Source organism: Miniopterus natalensis, chromosome 2 (genome assembly GCF_054644295.1).
Source record: "Miniopterus natalensis isolate mMinNat1 chromosome 2, mMinNat1.hap1, whole genome shotgun sequence".
In the NCBI taxonomy this organism is placed as follows: Eukaryota; Metazoa; Chordata; class Mammalia; order Chiroptera; family Miniopteridae; genus Miniopterus; species Miniopterus natalensis.
The window spans coordinates 68617434-68624522 of NC_142082.1; positions in this window are offsets into that span (position 1 = coordinate 68617434).

Genomic DNA, 7089 nt, shown 5'->3' on the forward strand with positions numbered 1-7089 from the left:
AAGTCTAGTTCAAATGTTGAACATATCTCTTGAATGTCATTGTTAAAAAAGGAACATAAAATTTTTCTATGGATTATTATGATTATTTACTGAGGTTTTTTTCCTAATAATACACATGATTCTTTCTGGGTCTCTGAACTCAAGTGCACCAGTGACAGGTGAAGAAACTTTGCATCTTTATCAGTTTGACCCCAGTCACCTTCCCACATTTGATTTCTAGAAAGCTGGAAGACAAGCTTATATAGAAAAAGAAAGAGAATAAAAAATTATTTCACTCAAAAGGCAGAGATCTGCTGTTGGGGAAGGTCATCAAGAAGACATGACCCCCGGTTTGAACAGAAAGCTGGACCCGACCCTTTAGTGGTTCCCCATTCCCTTCCCCTGTGTTTAAAATGTGCATCCTGCTTGCCTTCCCCAATCCCAGAAGCTGCTCCAAGGATACAGGCTTGAGATAGAAATGTGGTGTTGAGATTGTCTGGGCTGGGTACGTTAAGGAACCCAGTTAAGGCTTCTATGTAAACTTTTAAGATTCTGGCAGGTGCTGCAGTCACCCTACAAACCTTATAAGTGAGTTCCCTTGCTTATTAAACATGTCACCTACCAATCTGTCGTGGTCTGCCCTTCTGTGAGGCTCTTCCTGCCCTTTGCACACGAGGGTCAGTTTCAGATTTCACCTGGGAAATGGCAGAAGAGGTTGGGACCCAACAACTGCAACTACTGAAAAGTGTTCACCAACAACATGGTTTGATCTCCCTACTTGATTCCCTGCTGGTAGGTGAAATAATAGACCCCAAATATGTCTTGTTCCTAATCCCTGTATAATATGTTACCATACATACTGAAAAAAGGGGAGCTATAGATGTGGTAACGTTGAGGATCATGCAATAAGAAAAGTGTTCTGTATGATCCAGGTGGGGCCAATTTAGTCACATGGGTCCTTAAAAGTCGATAACCCTTCCTAGCAGAAGTCAGTGGGAGATGTGACAGTGAAAGAATGCTCAGAAACATGTGATGTAAAAAGAACTGGGCCTGGCTGGGAGTGGCTCAGCGGTTGAGCATTGACCTGGGATCCAGGCGATCATGGTTCGATTCCCGGTCAGGGCACATGCCTGGTTGTGGGCTTGATCAATGACTCTCTCATCATTGATGTTTCTGTCTCTCTCTCTCCCTCTCCTTTCCTCTCTCTGAAATCAATAAAGATATAAAAAATTAAAAAAAAATTATTAAAAGAACTGGACCCATGTACCATTTCTGGATTTGAAGATGAAGAAAGAGGTCCCAAAGCCAAGGAATGTGGGTGGCCTCTTTCTAGAAGGTAGAAAAAGGAAGTAAATGGATTCTCCCTTCGAGCTTCCAGAAAGCAACATGGCTTAGCCAACACCTTGATTTTAGCCCAGTGAGACTTGTGCTGGACGTCTGACCTATAAACTATAGGATAATACATTTGTATTGCTTCAGCCACTGAGATTGAGGTAATTTGTTATGGCAGCAACCGGAAACTAATACATTCCCCTTCACAACCCATCATTCAACTGGCCATGCCAGGCCCACAGCTCTCAGTCTGCATTCAGTTCCTCACTTGAAAATTTGAATGAAAGTCCTAAAAGGTCAGGCATTTAAGGAAAGCCTCTAATATGAATGACAGAGAACAAAATGAACAAAGAAACCTACACTGAGGAAACAGAAACAAGACAGGAGGCAGAGCAACATCAAGCAAAAAACTCTAATTACTCAGATAAGCAGAAGAAAATTTTGCATCCATGTCATAAAAAAAGTGTGCTTAAAAAATTAAAGTTATATTCAGAAAACAACGTTTTAAGATACATACATGTACTTTTTTTTAAAGAAAATTTCTCAAAAGGTAGAAGAAAAAAACTAACAAATAGAAAATAGACAAAAACTTAGATTGACCCAGAAGCTTCATTTTTCTCATATGTATCATCCCACTTTCTAAGAGAAGCCCCAGAAATAGGATCACAGAAAACAAGAGAAAGAAATTATCAAAGAAATATTAGATAAAAGAGAACATGACTTTCTAGATTAAAAGAGCTTATCAAGGGCCCAGCATAAGAGTAAATGACAAAAGACCCACACAAAAGCACATTATCAGGAAATTTCCAAATGGTTAGAAATAAAAAGGGTATTTTGTGGACGTCTATAGAAAAGACCCCCCCAAAAAAACCCAAAAAACTCGCATCCTCTAACTCAAACATACAGAATTTGATTTCTCAAAAAGCTAGATAATAATAAAACATTGCTTTCAAAATTTGGAGTTAATATGATTCCAATCAACATTCAATACCAAGTTAAACTTTCAAGCATGAAAAATAAAAAACTCAAATGTACACATTTTCAAAGTTTTTCTCATTTATCCTTTTAAAGAAGAAACAGTGTTATGTGCTTTCTAAAGTCATCACAATAATACAGTATATAATATAGTATAATAATATAATAGTAGGAGAGGGCAAAAGTCATCCCCAGGTGACAGCTGTGCAGCACACCTAGAAAGCAACTGGTCCAGACAAGAGAGGATATTAAAGTCTCTGGAGGGGATGTAGCCAAGAAAATAATAAGCCTGACAGATTATGTGGTATTTTTTTAATGTATTGAACAGACACTTATACTTTCCTTGTAGTTTTGGGTTGAACCCTGATAATGACAAAGAAAATGAAACAAATGATAAGACAGGCAATTATTACCTCCAGGGTCAATAGAAATGTGTTTGAAAAAGCAAATGTAATCATAGTGAATTGCATGACTTAGTGCTGAATAATATTTACATTGTGTTAATAATGTAATCACTAGATATTGCTTTGAGCAAAAGCTGATAAAGTTGTATAAGAAGCTTAGGATCAGGGAAAGCGTGTGTGTATGTATACATACGCACATACGCAAATGTGTGCTCCAGTGCTCACTGAGTGGTAATAGAGGGCGGGGTCTAGAATTAAACCCATAACTTCCACAGAAGGAAATTAGTAGATAATATAGTTTAAAAAATTAAAACACAGCAGAAGATACATACTGCTTAGAAATATGCAAGTAAATTTTAGAAATGAAAATAGCCAAAGAAGTTGAAAGTAATTATCAGTTTCCCATGTGGCATGGGAAGCAAGGAGAAGGGGTGATCAGGACACTGATTTTTCCCCCCTAATCCTGTTAAAATTTTTGGATTTTATTATTCCATAAAACAAACTTTAAATGTAAGAATTGTTCTGTATAAAAAGATGTAGTAAAGATAATCATGGGCAGTTATGCTATGCTTTTCCATGGAAAAGTCACTATAATATAATATAGTTTAATATCAGGCAATTATAACTGAAATAAAAATTTAGCAACCAGAAACTGCTTTATAATCTGCACATAGGTTATGAAATAATCAAATAGATAATATTAAGCCATTTCTTCTCACCTGCTAATGTAATTCACTGTCTTCTGATAATAAATTAATACTGACTTTCAGATCTAATGAGTACATTATGATAGTCATTAATTCAGAGTGAAATATAAACTCAATTTAAGTAAGATATCTAAATTGTACAATTAACCAATTACTGCTCCAGAAAAGTACACTCCTACAGATGGTGTATGTTGTCATTCCCTCTGTTATAATAAATAGTTCATATTTCTGCTTTAACATTTTTCACCACTGGTGTGACAGATATGGGACTTACCTGATTTTTTTATTTTAAAATCTTTAAGAGTAGCATTATGAAGATTTTATTCACATGTTGAGGTATTCCGCTATTGTACCCCACAACTTTTATACATATACAACTTCCTAATTTTGCGTAAGTAAATAGAGGTGATGCTTCAAACTTATAACTCACTGGGAATAACATCCATAGGTACTTTCCTAAATAAAAACTTGCTGACTGCAAGTCCTTTGTCAACAGGAACTGTAAGAAATAATGTGTAGGCAGGGAAGAGTTGAAGAGTCACCAGCATTCTTCATTTGTCACCTGATTGTTGTGTGTGCATCCTGAGGTTCCCGCACCTCAAGTTTCAGCTTCTTTAGAGCAGTCTATAAGGCACTATTTTTAGGTAAGTCAAAAGATAATTAGTTCTTGATCAAACCAGTAATAGCATTTATAGAAGTACTGCCCTGGAACATTGACATGTAATCTAAATCCACCTTCTTGGTTCACAGATTGCTTAATTTGTTTCTAATTGTGGATATCTACTTCACTAAATCTACAGAGATTTTAGTAAAATGGTTTTAATTAAATTAATCTGTATATGTCTACAGTGAGTTTCACTTTAGGAGGTCCAGATCGTGCTTGACTGGTGGCCACACAGACCACCTTGGTATTATCTAATTCTGGTATGTATGCTGCCAAAGTGAACAAAGTTTCATTTGTTTAAACTCAGAACAGTCACTCAGAAGGCTCACCTGTCATAGCTGTATTTTATGTCAAACATGTAAATATTCTCAATGAGAAAATCATTTGATTCCCTAAATGATTTTGTAGTCAGTTAAATTATGTATTACATTATATTCAGAGACAATGCTATTTAATAACTTGATTTGTGTACTCCAGAAAACTCTCTGCTTCAAGGTGTCAGAGGCAGGATTTGAATCCAGGTCAAAAACCTTTAAAATGTGTTATGCCTTAAACAGTGTTGGGAATGCTACTGGCTTCAGCAATGGAGTTTTCTGGCCATTAGCTAGACCTCGATTCTTCCTTTTCTTGAGGCAGAAGTAGGTAGATAGATAAACTGTCTCCACTACGAATGTTTCAGCCCTAGAGAAAATGTATCCATGTTGTCTATGAGGGGAAAGAAGTAATGGAAGTATATTCTTCTATTTATCTTCTAACTGATGCTTTGTTTGACTGGTACATTTAAATGTTTATTTTAGAGACCACACAAGCTCTTGTTTTCAGTGTTTAAAAAAAGTGAGAAAATGTAAGAATTGGATGTCATTTCTGTCGAATTACCTGTGTGTCTGGGAAGATTACAGAGGAGGACAGGAAACATCTCTTTTGAAGCAGTTGCCAGAGAATGGCCATTAAGCTTGTCTTTGTCAGGCTTGTTTGTCAATCCCATTTGTTTTGGAAAAATTCCAAAAAAGGCACTTGAAAAAAATCGTTCAAATTATTTTTGTCTTTCAATGTTCTGAAATTTCAGCTCACAGCTTTGAAAAAGTAAGCAATTAATTAGTAGGGAAATTTGTGAAAAAGGAGTGAGTTCTCCCTGATTTTGGCAAGGTCTCAAAACAACGTGGACTAGTTGTGTTAAGAATTACAGCAGGAGTCTAAGAAAATTAAGTTAGTTTAAACAATTACAAGTTATTATAGCATAGGAAATGTGGCCATGCATGGGCTTCCCATTAAGGCTGACACATAGGGCTGTGCTTTGTGCCCTGAACAAAGATGCCTGGCCAAGAGCCTGCAGGTGGGGCAAACACCTCTCATCCAGGAAGCTAGCTCAGCTTTTCACTTGGAAATGAACAGCATCCTCTGGGGGATGGATGCTTTTTTCTGTTTAGTCTACCCAGATAGGATGCCTTTGTCAAGGTGGGTAAATAGTATATAAGTGTTAGCAGCGCGTCTTGCTGTACATTCAGAGGAAAATGACAATAAATAAAAATCAGAAACAGAGGAGGGCCAGACAATTAGATTACAAAGATATCTCTAGAATTTAGCTCCAGCTTACTTTGGGACAATATACCACCCATAAAAATTAGCAGCGACAATAGTTGAGAAAGGGAATGCTGGGGGAACAAGTGGCTAGGGTGGCAGCAATTATGCAGTTAGGCCACACAAAAAGGGCTCATGACAGAGCCTGGAAATCTGTGTGGGTGTGGACATGCTATCCCCAACCCCATGCCTGGCACTGGTGCCTTCTGATTGGCTGTTCTTCATGCCTGGATCCATAGCCGTTTTTCCTTCCTTGACCTCTATGTTTGCTTTAAATTACAATGCCCATGACCTATGATTGCCAGGCTATTTGATAACTAAAATTAAAATTATAAATTATTCAGTTATGAGTAATTCAGGTATATTTTATTCATGCATACATATACTCATGAATGTACATCATACTAACATATAATATTTATGTAGACATATGTATGCCTGTGTATGCATGTGGATATACTTCTGTAGTGTCTGTGTGTGTGTGTTTTCTACACTTGGACTTCCTCTTTTGGCTTGAGCAGCAAGGCAAACTTTGGAGAAAACAATGCTGTAGTAATGTCCTTTTGATATATCAGAAAGAGTTGTCCCTGGATCTATAATTAACCAAATTGTGGTTTATGGTAAAAAAGCTGTAGAGCAAGATTCCAAAATGTATATGTGGCCAAAATGTTTCAATTAAAAGATATTTTTGGACTGGCACATGATTCTCTCAATCATATAGATAAAATCTAGTATCTAAAATAAAATATAATATGGATCCTATCCTATTAAGATTCTATCATAATTTTCAGTGGAATTGACCATAGGTAATTATAATTACAGTAGACCACAAGAAAAAAATAGCTAATGCTTGAGCCAACACTACATTGGTGGCTACATAAGCATAAAGCTGTAACATGGACTTACATCTGATATTTTAAGACTAAATCCTATAGTGGGTGAGATATTAAAAGAACAGGGAACCCAGCATATATGTGTCAGGCTGATGTGTAAAACAATTTTAACAAAAGACATTGCTGAGGTCTTCTAATTCCAATTCTCTAAATGTAGTTTATATATGATTTTGTGAAATGCTTATTATAATGATTTACTAGTTTATTGTAATTGTCAGGAGAGCATATATTTATGTTTATAACATAAAAAAATATTTTGAATATCCTAGTTGGTCAGATTTTTTTATACAAAAAAATAATGTGATTGCTTTAACATATCAGTCTATGAATATAAAGAATTGAGGAAATTTTATAGATAAACTAAACTTGTGTCTAAATATAAAAAAATCAGACCCAATCATGCATAAGTGAAATTTGCTACAATCAGTTGTGAATGTTAAATGTCAGTAATGATGGATATTTATACAGAAAAAGAAGGAAAGGTGGAAGAGTGGCATCATGGATCAAAGTTTTTCAAAATAACCTTGATATATTTTGACAGAAGAGAGAAATAGTAA